Here is a 14212-nt window from a genome sequence, read left to right as displayed (position 1 = left end):
TGCTCAGCAAGTCCTTTATTAAAAAATGTTTATCATTCTTAATTGCCTAATGTTAGAGATAGAAAGTGAAGTGCATCAATTAGTTGCTATACGTAAACTAAAACCTAATTGATAGGCAATGCACAAATGCATATTAATGCAAAGCATTCGTCTGAAAAGCTTTGCAATAAAAATTCTTAAAGGGACTTGCATATAAATATATGCCTCAAATTGATAAGAGCCACTGTCTCAGCCTTTTTGGTGAACTTTGTAGAGTTGTAAAATAGTCGGACAGCGGTGTTGCAAAGCACGAGAGGGAAGTCACAGTGTTGTATGGCAGTGTGAATAGACGCTAATTTTAAGAGCTTTAAAATACTTAATAATATATCAATAATATATATAAATATATATAAAACTATTATGAGCTTACAAATGTTCCGTTCTCCAACCCTTAAGGAAATTAAAAGCAAAACATGTTTAGCAATGGTGGAAAATGCTTTAAGAAAATATTGTTAAGAGTCTCAATGGGCAATTCAAAATTTATCGATATTCCGTAACAGCTGTTTTATCACTTACGACAAAAGCAACTCAATTTAATAAAGATATATCGTCAGCATATGCTGCACATTCTGGCAATTTGTATGCAATTAGTTTACCCCGGCCAAGGCTGAAAATTGGGATTCAACTAAAGTTTCACCATATAAAGTCAGCATTAAAACTTTAAAACAAATTAACTAAGCGGCCACAAGTTGCAGCTTGTGCGTGGCTTCATAATTAAACACCTCAAAGAGGTCAGGAGGAGTCGCTCTCTGCCGCTTCAGGCGCACTCGACACTTTGCACTCGACGAAAGGAACGCAACTGAAACTTGCTCAAGTTGAGGCTGGAAACAAGTAGGCAAAAGTACAAGTACTATTTAAATCAGCGTAGCAACAAAAATAACAGCTAAAAAAAAAAACCAAGAACATTTAAGAAAAAACATGCAAGAATCTCCGGGCAATAGCAACAGCAGCAGTAGCAACAGCAACGGAAGTCAGCTGCCAGGAGGCCAAGTTAAATATGAAGAACGAGAAGGACGAAGCAGCAAGAGATACGTGGCCTGCAAGTTGGAACCCTTTTTTTTTCTTTAAGTTGTCCTTGCCTTTTGCTCCTATTTTATACACTGACAAAAGGTATTCGCGACTTTTTTAGGTGCTGTTCCCGCCTAAATAGATATCTTTTCAGGCTGTCGAGCTAAATTGAGCCTGTAGAAGCTTAACTTTGTCAGAAGAAATGAGAGTCTTCAATGAAGTGGATTGAGTGGAAAATCAAAACCAGAAGAAAAGTTTGATCTGCTGGCAAGTGTATTTAGTCTTCGACATTCCGCAATCCACAATTGCTGCTTATTTTTTCTGGTTTTTTTCATTTTTTGTTTAATTTAACGAATGCAGCGCGTGGAAAGTTGAGAATTAGCATTCTTATTTGGTGCCTGGTACGTTGTTTACAAGCTGTGCTAACTTCGGGCTGGCTTTCTTGTCGGCAACGAGGGGTGGGGCTGGGTCAAGTTTTCGCTTTCATTGGACCGTAAAATATATATATATATGGAGAAAAAAAAAAAACAATAAACAAAAACTGTCACTTACCAATTAACAAAAGTTTCCAAATATGCATTTGTATGTCGAATGCTGTTGAGTCCATTCAAATTAGAAGCAGACAATTTCGCTCCTCCTCCTCCTCCTGCCACGGCACACTTCTTCTGCTGCGCCTTCGATATCTTCTTCTTCAGTTATTCTTTGGATATTTTGGAGATTGTTTCTTTTCTTTTTTTTGGCTTTTTTATGCCCGGCACAAGTGTTGTTGTTGTCGATGGACCAGTTCAGCTAGTTGGCGCCCGGGCGTAGGCAGCAGCATTTTGTCCGAAACTTTTTGGCTTTAATTGTTGCATGCGCTTCAGACAACAGCAACAACAACAAGAACAAGAACGGGAGGCACCGCAACTGCAACAAGAACAACAACAACGATAGCTGAGGCAATTAAACTTCCAGTTCGTTGGGTTGTTGGCTCGTCTGGCAATCGTGCAGCAAATTACTGACCCCGTTTAGATACGACTATCTTCGTCTTTTTTTCTGTCTTTTCTTGGTTATATCGCCTCTCGCTCGCTCTTTCGCTCTCCCTCTCTCTCTCTCTCTCTCTCTCTCTCTCTCTCGTTGCCCGGCTTTTTGCTGCAATTTTATGCAATTTTCTGTGGCAATTTTATGTTGCAATCAAAGTGCCTTCTTTTATCTGACTTTGCTTTAATTTTTGGGGACCTTTTCTTTTTGTTTTATTTTATTATATCTCTGTATGTCACTAATGTCTGCTTTTAATGGGATTGTATTGCCAGATCGTGTTGAGGTCCTGTGGCATTCAATTTAAATTATTGCAGCACTGTAAGAAGACAAATAAGAAAATTTAAGTAATTATTTGGCTAAGTAATTTGTATTGTAGTAACTGAAGAATTAAAACTATCTTGTGATTAAATATGGTTTTTATATAGTGATAAATACAGATTTATAGATAACATGTGACATTCATCGATAATAACAGTCGGTCACAACAGTCTATAACAGAAATCAACAGCTTTAAATTTCTTTAAATTTCCTTTTAACTACAAATAATTTAAGTGTGTGTTATTCGACACGAGCAAGACACTTGAGACTACAATTAAAGAAGCGACTCGCTGACAGCTTCATACTGAAGCTTAATTAAAATTACGCTCTCTCTTTTAGAGCTTTTAAAGAATCTTGCACAATTTAATTCCCGTTATTGCAATGTTTTTTTACACGATAAAAAGTTGACTTTTTATTCAGAAAAAAAAAAGGAAAAACAAAGGGAGTGGTTTAATATATGGTACTTTGTTGATATTTATACGAGTCTATTGGTTAATTACGCGTACATATACAAAGGCTTTGATGACGCACTGTGTAGTGGCTGCTTTGCACTCCCCAAACGAATCTGCTTGTTGATCAGCTGCTCTAGTTTAGTTACTGCTTTACCGACCGCGCTGGAAGCCAATTCTTCGTTTATTGCACAGCTGAGGGCATGCGCAACCGAATAGGGCGAATAGAGAGGAAAAAGGTGATAAGATCAGGCCATAGTACCGTTTTAAAATATAATCGCGTGATGTAGAGCTTTTGAAAGCTTCCTTATTTTTTTTGTCGTTGGGAAGTAGTAAAGGTTAAAAGTACAGCTCAGCATGTCAGATATATTTGAAGCGCGTGCGAGTTAAGTTCATAACATTTTTTTCTTTCTTTGCAAATAATTTTTGCAAAGACATCAACGACCAAGGCTGCAATTGTGGTACAGTTTGGAAGTGTTCTTTTGGTACGCTAATAGAAACCAAAAACCTTCATAACAACTCGACCCACTAACCTAATTGTGATTCGGGGTGACCCTTAAAGAAAAGGTATTTATATGTGCTAGTGTTGAGACTTGGAACTAATTAAGGCTTCCACAGTTTCCGTGCCTGCTCAGTTGACTAGATTTAGACGTACTAGTCGGCACTACCAGAGGGGGAGATCGGACCAGACAAGGGCAACACCAAGAGCACGTGTCGCACTTAGCAACCCAGCAGAACCAATTTTGTTGCTATTTTACTTATCAGCCGCTGTCTTGCGAAGAACAACATCTGGCATAGCCTCGGAAAACGGCGTCAAGCGGGTGAAACGCTTACTATTTATGCAGCACCATCGGGACCGCATGCACTAAGCATATAGTGTAACCTGCAGAGAGTAACAAAGGAGCCGAGTCTGTATTACTTTTGGTGTACCCCTTTCGCTTGCTTAGCAGCATTGCCATATAATTCCATTAATTGTTTAACGTTGCCAAGATGGACGGCTAATAGATCCTTAGTTTTAATTTTTATTTCCTTTAATTTTTTTTTTCTTTTACTAATTTCTTTAAAACAAAATGTGCAATGAATATGCCTAAATAAGTTAAAGCGAGAGGAAATTCCTACACCACCGACCTTGACCGTTGCTCATATATATATATATATATATATATATATATATACATGTGTTTATATACTTATAAATTTCTTTTGTAATATTTAGCAACAGCGATCATAATCGTCGTATACATTGGGCCCAACGTCTGCTTCGAAGGATATCGCGTGAGTAAGAGTTTAAACCAATGCCTATAGATATATGTAATTATATACACACATGAACATTTAAATGCAGTTAATTTAGCAAGACGGTAAATTAATTACTATCCGTCAAGTCTCAAGATAATGTTGGTGAATTTCTCCTTCCCCTTAATTTCTTTATGGGATTTAAACTAGTTATTGCACATTCATCATATTAACTTTGGATTCAAATTTTGTTTGGAAACTGTATATTTTTTTCTTGTAAATAGAGTTATACTCACCTTGCTATTAATTGGCAACAAAATTGAACAATGCGTGAATAAACGAATTATATTAGCTTATATGATATGATATCCTAATTCCATAATTAATTGTTTTATCTGTCCAGTACCCATGTTAGCCGCTTGCAATTTATAGTGATGGTTTAAGAACCTGAAATAGGGACAAGCATCCACATTCCATTTTTTTTTTTTGCTTGTCAAGGTAGGGAGGGTAAAGAGAAAGAGAGACGATCAACACCTTAGTTCTCTCACTTACGCGAAATTGAATAGTTTGAATTTGGGTGTTCGGTCGGAACACATTAATGGTGCCCATACTAGAATCCGGTTTTTTTTTTGTTTCAATGGATTTACTTAAATCAATAAGTTTTTTTTTATTTTTTTTGATCGCACTTAAACTATGTGTTTATGGTAAGTGCAAAAGGGAAAGGAAAAAAACCCCGACCAGTCCGACGAGCTATTGTCCGAGTATTAGCAAGAAGTGCGAACCTCCAATCCCTATGCACCCGGTTAGGCAACAGCCACGGCCGTTTGTTTTTATTTTTGGTAGATGGCCAAACGAAAGGCAAAAACTGAACCCGAACCTCCCCACCATTACATATATGGCGCCCAACGTGGGGCCCTAGCAAGAACGTAAAACTTTTACTTCTTGCGTAAGCACGACTAACACCTAGTGCACAACAATCCCCAATCGAAACTCGAAGTTATACCATATCAATTACTACCTATTATTTTTTAATTACCCTGTTAGGCCCCTTTCTCGGGAAAATACGTTGTGTTCAGACAGTAGTTAGTTGTAGGAATTTGCGATTGTAATTCAGGCATTGCTGGATTAGTCGACCACAATTAATTACTAGTACTTTAAGCAGCGGGTAAGATCGGAAAAGAGGGAATAATAATCAAATTTGGGTTAATTGTTTCAAGGACTATTTGGAATTACAACAAACTGGAAATATTTCGGATGTTGTCTAGTAGTCCATGAGCAGTAAAAATCCAAATCAGAAATAGACTCCAGTAAAATAAATAGCACAAATTCAACTACTCAGGTTTGCTTAAGGATTGTAAGCAATAACGTGTGGGAAAAAGACAGATAGAATAAATAACCAAGACTTAATAATACAAGTCCTATTTAGTTTTCCTTTTGTTGTTTGGAAACAAGCAAAAGTTTGCATTCATTATGGCAGTGAGACGAAGCACAGAGAGCATAGTTGCAGCGATTAACGCGCAAGATCCATTTTGTGGCATTTGCCATGAGCAATTGCAAGCAGAACAGCTATCTGCGACTACTCCTTGTCAACACCGTTTTCACGACGTTTGCATAAGCAATACACTAAAGACAACCCCAAAATGTCCAGTATGTGAGGCAGATTGCAACCCAGGGCAACTAATATTTATGAACAATCCACTGGCAGCGGAGTTACACTCAGCTGGTAATGCTGAAACAGACGAAACTCTATCGCGAAATACTCTACCTTGCCAAGATGGTTCGACTACTACAGGTATCAGGAGAGGTCAGCGATTCGGAAAAGGGCGAGGAGCCACGCCCAAGCGAAGTATGCAAACTAGGTCTATGAATCGAAATCATAGAGAATATTTAGGTAGTTGCATGTCTTTAGGCAGCAACGGAAATAAGTCAGTGGACAATGGTCCAAATGTAGAGACAATTACCTATATCAACGAAGCTCTACAATCTCAGCAAAGGACTTTAATAGCAGAACTCAAAAACGTTATTAAAGCTTCTGTTGAACAATCACTGCAAGAGAAGTTAGCAACATTAAATGTACGAAGTGAGCAAGCTGAATCAACACGCTCTAGATTAGTTCAGTCTCCAAGGGGATTAGGTGCTGATACTCTCCCTAATAGTGCCCAGAACTCTGACATACCCCTTGACTGCGGACCATACAGCCCCAGAGGTAGCAATCGATCAAACTCAAGTTTGAGTTCAGAAAAAGCAGCTAGCATTATGCAAACCTGGCGACTTAAATTTGACGGTTCGAAAGACTCTATGCAGATAGATGAATTCTTGTATCGAATTCGTTCATTAACGGCTCAAAATTTGAACGGCGACTATAGGCTGCTTTGTGACAATCTTCATTTACTTTTTTTCGGGAAAGCCAATGATTGGTTTTGGAGCTTCCACAAGAAAAACCCACAGTATACCTGGTTGGCTTTCTGTACGGATTTCCGACTTAGATTCGAGGACGTTAAAGACGACTTTGACTTGTGGGAACTAATTAGGAAAAGACGCCAGAAAGATCAGGAGACATTTGATGATTTTCAATCAGCGATTGAAGGCCTGGTTAGCCAATTATCTAACGAAATAAGCGAAGACAAGCTTGTTGACCTATTAAAACGCAATGCGAGAACAGCGCTCAGGTACGAACTATTGCATTTGAAGATTAGAACTCGAGCAGAATTAAGAGAGGAAGTTAAGAAACATGAAAGTTTCTGTAGAGAAACTGGCTCGTTTCCCAATCGAACCAAATACGGTAGAGGTAATGTCTCTGAGTTACTGGAAAATAATGATATAGAAGATAATATTTCAGAAATACAGAACAAGAAAATAGTGTGCTGGAATTGCGATAAAGTGGGACACCGATTCGATGACTGCATGGGAGAAAGGCGTATATTCTGCTACGGTTGCGGTGCTAAAAATACTTTTAAACCCAATTGTAGCAAATGCAATCTTTTGGGAAACCGGAAGCGGGATGCGCAGACCAACACCAGTTTGACGCATCCCACAAAAGAATAAAGTCCTTGCCAGAAATACAGTCATATGGTAGTTTGGAGCAATCAACTCCAAATACTATATTTACAACTTATATGGCAAATACATGTTCAGTCGCCGAGACTGCAACTCAAACTGACATTGAAAATAAGTACGTACCGTACCATATTAGAGTAAAACACTATCTTGACACACGAAGACGAATTTTTAGCAGCATAGAACCCATCGAATTTCTCAATCGGCCAAAACGCTCTACTGTTCGACTTAGGAAATTCTGGAAAAATATTAAAAGTCTTCGTAAGAAGCTCGTTCAATCAGTGTTTATGAGCTCAGATAACCGCTTGTACACTGAGTTAAGCCTAGAGGGAGAAAAATATGTAGCATTATTAGATTCCGGAGCGACGATTAGTTGCCTCGGTAATGTTGCAGCTAAGTCACTGTTGTCACATCCCAAAGCGCGCAAATGCTCTGGATCAATCCGAACAGCTAACAACGCTATTTGCCCAGTGGTAGGCAAACTGACACTTAAAGTTGAATTTCGAAAACAAGTGCATAATGTTGATTTTTATGTTATACCCGATTTGAAACAAGATGTTTACTTAGGCATAAATTTTTGGCAGGACTTTGGACTGTTAACGAATTTAATTCGTCCTGATGAGTCCGTAAATGAATTAGACAACAGTAACGAACAGGATATCCAGGAAACAGCGAAAATGCATCAGCTAACCGCTGAAGAAAAGTCACGATTAAATTCGATCATTTCTAATTTCTATTCTTATGAAAAGGAAGGATTAGGACGCACTGAGTTAATCGAACATCGCATTGAAATAGATAATGTGACCCCCGTCAAACAAAGACATTGGCCTATTTCGCCAGCCGTTGAAAAGCTAATGTTTGACGAGATCGAGAAAATGCTAGCTTTAGATATAATAGAGGTATCGCATAGCCCCTGGAGCAGCAACTGCGTCCTTGTGCAAAGAAAGGATAAAAACAGGCTGTGTCTAGATTCTCGAGTCATAAATAAGTACACTCGTAAAGATGCGTACCCTCTACCCCATATCGACGGAATTCTTAGTCGTCTGCCGCCGGCTAAATATATAACGGGCCTCGATATGAAGCACGCATTCTGGCAGATACCCCTAGAAGAAAAATCACGTCAGTATACCGCTTTTACAGTCCCTAATCGTCCATTATTTCAATACAAAGTAATGCCGTTTGGATTGTGTAACGCTCCTCAAACGCTTTGTAGACTAATGGAACGCGTGATACCAGCCCATTTGCGGACCCGCGTATTTGTCTACTTAGATGATTTACTTCTGCTATCAGAGGACTTCGATTCGCATATGTTGCTTTTGCAGGAAGTAGCGCTGCACTTGCGTAAAGCGAACTTGACAATCAACATCGCAAAATCAAAATTTTGTATGCGGGAAATTAAATATTTGGGCTTTATAATTGGGTATGGTCAACTAAAGACGGACCCTAGCAAAATACAAGCTATTAACGAATTCCCTGTACCAAAAAGTGTAAAACAACTGAGACGTTTTCTTGGACTCGCTGGATGGTATAGACGTTTCGTTAATCATTATGCAACAGTTAGCTTTCCGCTTACAGAGTTGCTAAAGAAATCGAAAGTATTGAAATGGAACACTGATGCTGATTCCGCTTTCAACACCTTAAAAACACTTTTAACTTCTGCACCTGTATTGGCTACACCCGACTTCTCAAAACCTTTTAGATTAGTTTGCGATGCTAGCACAACTGGTTTAGGATGCGTTCTAGCTCAACTAAATGAACAGGAAGAGGAGGCTCCAATAGCATACATGTCAGAGAAACTGTCAAAGGCCCAACGGAATTATAGTGTGACCGATCTGGAATGCTTAGCCGTAATAAGAGGTATTTTTAAATTTAGAGCGTATATAGAAGGACAGGACTTCGAAGTAATAACTGATCATGCTTCCTTACAATGGCTCATGAGACAGAAGGATCTCAGAGGACGTCAAGGTAGATGGGTGATCAAATTACAGGGCTTCAAGTTTAAAGTCTCGCATCGTAGCGGTACACAAAATGTTGTCGCTGATGCGCTATCGCGTCAAAATGAGACAGAGCTTGCGGAATTCGAGGAGCAAGGTCCCATAGTTGACCTGTCTTCACCCGAATTCAAATCGCCAAACTATCTGGATCTGATAGACAGTATTTCTTCTAACCAATCCAGATTACCGGATTTACAGATAATCGACGGTTTTATATATAAACGTACTGAGCCAGCGACGGGATATAGCATTCAGGAGAAACAATCCTGGAAACTCTGGATACCTTCGTCTCTCACCCTACAAGTGATAGAGAGAGCCCACAATCCCCCTAACGCTGCACACAGTGGCATCGGAAAAACAATAGAGAAACTCAAGAGATACTTGTTTTGGCCAAAAATGTCGGCCCAAATTCATGAATATATAGTCAATTGTAAAGTTTGTCGGCAAACGAAAAGCCCCAATGTAGTGTTGAGACCTCCAATGGGCAAGCCTATGACGTCAGAACGGCCATTTCAGAAGCTCTACATGGATCTTCTAGGGCCATATCCTCGGTCCAAGAACGGCAATATAGGTCTCCTGATGGTTGTAGACCATAATACTAAATTTCATTTTATGTGGCCTCTTCGCGCGTTTACTACCAACAAAATTATCGACTATCTAGAAAACACACTGTTTTGCACTTTCGGCGTGCCAGAAACTATTCTGACCGACAATGGCTCTCAGTTCATTTCTAGTGTCTTTAAAGCTTTTCTTACCCGGTATGGAATCATCCACATTCGAACGGCAATATACTCGCCACAAAGTAATGCGAGTGAGCGAGTAAATAGATCAGTATTAGCGGCTATTAGAGCCTATATCGGAAAAGATCATTCAAATTGGGATAAAAAGCTGTACGCCATTTGTGCTGCCTTGAGAGCCAGCGTTCACCAAAGTACAGGGTACTCTCCATACTTTTTAGCGTTTGGACAGAATATGATGTTAAACGGTAAAGACTATGACTTGCTAAAGCGACTTAACCTCTTGTCCGAAGACACTGCTATTGAGAGGCCCACAGCCTTACAAGTAATCCGTCAGATAGCCAAAGACAATGTAGCTCAGTCACATAATAGAAATGCTAAGATATATAATTTGCGCAGCCGAAACATAAGTCTTACTGCCGGTACGAAAGTCTTCGCCCGCAATTTTTGTCAGAGTAACGCGCAAAAGAAGTTTAGTTCTAAGCTTGCACCAGTTTTCATTCCGGCGATTGTTGTACAAAAAGTCAGCCCAGCCTACTATCAACTAGCTAATGAAACAGGTAAATGCATCGGTACTTTTCATCTCAAAGATATACAAACTAGTAACAAGTTCTAACTCAACAGTTATTATAGTTATTTCAGTTTATGTCCCGCTAGCAAGTAGCGCTGCATAAACTGTGGTGTAGTGGCTGCTTTGCACTCCCCAAACGAATCTGCTTGTTGATCAGCTGCTCTAGTTTAGTTACTGCTTTACCGACCGCGCTGGAAGCCAATTCTTCGTTTATTGCACAGCTGAGGGCATGCGCAACCGAATAGGGCGAATAGAGAGGAAAAAGGTGATAAGATCAGGCCATAGTACCGTTTTAAAATATAATCGCGTGATGTAGAGCTTTTGAAAGCTTCCTTATTTTTTTTGTCGTTGGGAAGTAGTAAAGGTTAAAAGTACAGCTCAGCATGTCAGATATATTTGAAGCGCGTGCGAGTTAAGTTCATAACATTTTTTTCTTTCTTTGCAAATAATTTTTGCAAAGACATCAACGACCAAGGCTGCAATTGTGGTACAGTTTGGAAGTGTTCTTTTGGTACGCTAATAGAAACCAAAAACCTTCATAACAACTCGACCCACTAACCTAATTGTGATTCGGGGTGACCCTTAAAGAAAAGGTATTTATATGTGCTAGTGTTGAGACTTGGAACTAATTAAGGCTTCCACAGTTTCCGTGCCTGCTCAGTTGACTAGATTTAGACGTACTAGTCGGCACTACCAGAGGGGGAGATCGGACCAGACAAGGGCAACACCAAGAGCACGTGTCGCACTTAGCAACCCAGCAGAACCAATTTTGTTGCTATTTTACTTATCAGCCGCTGTCTTGCGAAGAACAACATCTGGCATAGCCTCGGAAAACGGCGTCAAGCGGGTGAAACGCTTACTATTTATGCAGCACCATCGGGACCGCATGCACTAAGCATATAGTGTAACCTGCAGAGAGTAACAAAGGAGCCGAGTCTGTATTACTTTTGGTGTACCCCTTTCGCTTGCTTAGCAGCATTGCCATATAATTCCATTAATTGTTTAACGTTGCCAAGATGGACGGCTAATAGATCCTTAGTTTTAATTTTTATTTCCTTTAATTTTTTTTTTCTTTTACTAATTTCTTTAAAACAAAATGTGCAATGAATATGCCTAAATAAGTTAAAGCGAGAGGAAATTCCTACACCACCGACCTTGACCGTTGCTCATATATATATATATATATATATATATATATACATGTGTTTATATACTTATAAATTTCTTTTGTAATATTTAGCAACAGCGATCATAATCGTCGTATACATTGGGCCCAACGTCTGCTTCGAAGGATATCGCGTGAGTAAGAGTTTAAACCAATGCCTATAGATATATGTAATTATATACACACATGAACATTTAAATGCAGTTAATTTAGCAAGACGGTAAATTAATTACTATCCGTCAAGTCTCAAGATAATGTTGGTGAATTTCTCCTTCCCCTTAATTTCTTTATGGGATTTAAACTAGTTATTGCACATTCATCATATTAACTTTGGATTCAAATTTTGTTTGGAAACTGTATATTTTTTTCTTGTAAATAGAGTTATACTCACCTTGCTATTAATTGGCAACAAAATTGAACAATGCGTGAATAAACGAATTATATTAGCTTATATGATATGATATCCTAATTCCATAATTAATTGTTTTATCTGTCCAGTACCCATGTTAGCCGCTTGCAATTTATAGTGATGGTTTAAGAACCTGAAATAGGGACAAGCATCCACATTCCATTTTTTTTTTTTGCTTGTCAAGGTAGGGAGGGTAAAGAGAAAGAGAGACGATCAACACCTTAGTTCTCTCACTTACGCGAAATTGAATAGTTTGAATTTGGGTGTTCGGTCGGAACACATTAATGGTGCCCATACTAGAATCCGGTTTTTTTTTTGTTTCAATGGATTTACTTAAATCAATAAGTTTTTTTTTATTTTTTTTGATCGCACTTAAACTATGTGTTTATGGTAAGTGCAAAAGGGAAAGGAAAAAAACCCCGACCAGTCCGACGAGCTATTGTCCGAGTATTAGCAAGAAGTGCGAACCTCCAATCCCTATGCACCCGGTTAGGCAACAGCCACGGCCGTTTGTTTTTATTTTTGGTAGATGGCCAAACGAAAGGCAAAAACTGAACCCGAACCTCCCCACCATTACAACTGTGTGAATCCCGCTGATCCAGAATGTCCCAACAAATATTGTCATAATAAATATTGCACGAGCAAAAATAATAAATGCAAATTTTTTATGCACACCGACCAAAAAGCGGCGGCAAACTGAAATATTAAGTTCGATTTAATATGTGATAAATGCCAAAGAAATATTAATAATAAAAAAAATATTGAAAAAAACGTTCTGCCTCTTTATGTTGCAAATATTTTTGCAACTGACATTGGAGTAAATAACAATTGCAGCAGACGCTTAAAAAAAATTATATTTAATAACAGTGCATAAATAAATCATTAATTAAAATATGCCCACATGTTTGGCATGTTAAAATTAATTTAAGTCTAAGCGCTGTAATATGGGTTATTAATATTATTCATTGGCCAAACTTAAATATATATCTCTCAATATTATTCACCAAGCGGTTTGCAGGGTTGACGAATTCCCTTAACAAATTTGTAGATATAATAAGGCAATGTGATGCCCATGAAGTTGTCAATAAGGCAATTCCAAGAATGCAAAATGGAAGTATCAGAGGAAAAATTCCACGAACTGGAATTAAAATGTCAAAAATCTGGCTAGCATTAAAGCTTTAACAGAACAGCCGTAAATTTCTATCGAGTCTTCTATTACTGGGCACTGATAGGGGGAAATTCTTATGCAGGCATTTGCTTTTGTTAAATCCGGAACATTATAATGTTAAATCTTGTCTCGTGCCGTCCCGTTCGTCTCGTCTCTTCTCGCCCTGTCGCGTCTCATTTCATCTCGTACCAACTGGCGTCTCGTCGCTTTTGTGCACTGAATTACTTGTCTTGACGTTTTGTTTGCTAACAACCACAAAAGACAATGGCATTCTGTGTATGTCTGTGTATAGAAAATTACGCAATGCACACACACACGCACACATACGCATATACACACACAGTATTACAGCTTATACACAGACAGACCCATGTCACTCGGCTGCTATTTAATTTATGAAGTAGAGCGCGTAAAAATTGTGCATTGTGGCAAAAGTTGCAGCGTTGCCTAACACTAAAAACAGGGAGCGTGGTAAGGTGGTTTACAAAAGGGGGGAATAGTTATCATATACCTAATGCGTTTTTGTTTTTGCACAACAAAAGACAGTTTAGAAATCAGTCAGACGAGGACCGGCTCGCTCATTGTATGTGGCTGCATTCGGCAAATGTAAGCTACATAAGCTAAGTACTTACATGGTAAGTGTTGGAAATGCTGGAAATGTTAGCAGCGATTATGCTTAAGCCGAAGGTAATACTTTAATATTATGACAAAGCCAGGTAAGCGTTGGCAAATGTTTCAAGCCAACAAGTTTTCTATGTGGTCAACTAAAATGTGGCTAGACCTAAAACTTGGTCGAATCGAATTTTATTTGACAGATGTGTGTAGGTAACATTTTAAGAGCAATCTCTACCTATTTATAGACCAACAATCGATTCAAAAATAAATAACCAATTTTTTTTCTAAAATATAGTTTTGCCAAAAATTGGCATAAAATTTTATTTACCCATATGCATATAAGTTGGTTGCAGTCATTCTAGAGGTAAAATCAAGAGCAATTTTCCCGCTTCAGTCAAATCAGTTAAGTTTTTAGCAAAATTATGG

General features: G+C 38.6%; 1 long non-coding RNA gene across 2 annotated transcripts; it reads left to right on the top strand.

Annotated features, from left to right (window-relative positions):
* Positions 1–2922: 2922 nt before the first annotated feature.
* On the top strand, positions 2923–12045 carry LOC116651659 (uncharacterized). 2 transcript variants are annotated; one of them, XR_011416612.1, is made up of 3 exons: positions 2923–3742; positions 4051–11363; positions 11670–12045. It is a non-coding gene; the product is annotated as an uncharacterized lncRNA (long non-coding RNA). The 2 variants fall into 2 exon arrangements; XR_011416613.1 differs by lacking the exon at positions 11670–12045 and having other exon boundaries at positions 4051–11022; positions 11074–11646.
* Positions 12046–14212: the final 2167 nt, after the last annotated feature.

This window comes from Drosophila virilis, chromosome 4 (genome assembly GCF_030788295.1).
Source record: "Drosophila virilis strain 15010-1051.87 chromosome 4, Dvir_AGI_RSII-ME, whole genome shotgun sequence".
Taxonomy (NCBI): domain Eukaryota; kingdom Metazoa; phylum Arthropoda; class Insecta; order Diptera; family Drosophilidae; genus Drosophila; species Drosophila virilis.
This window is presented reverse-complemented; position numbering and strand designations above follow the sequence as displayed.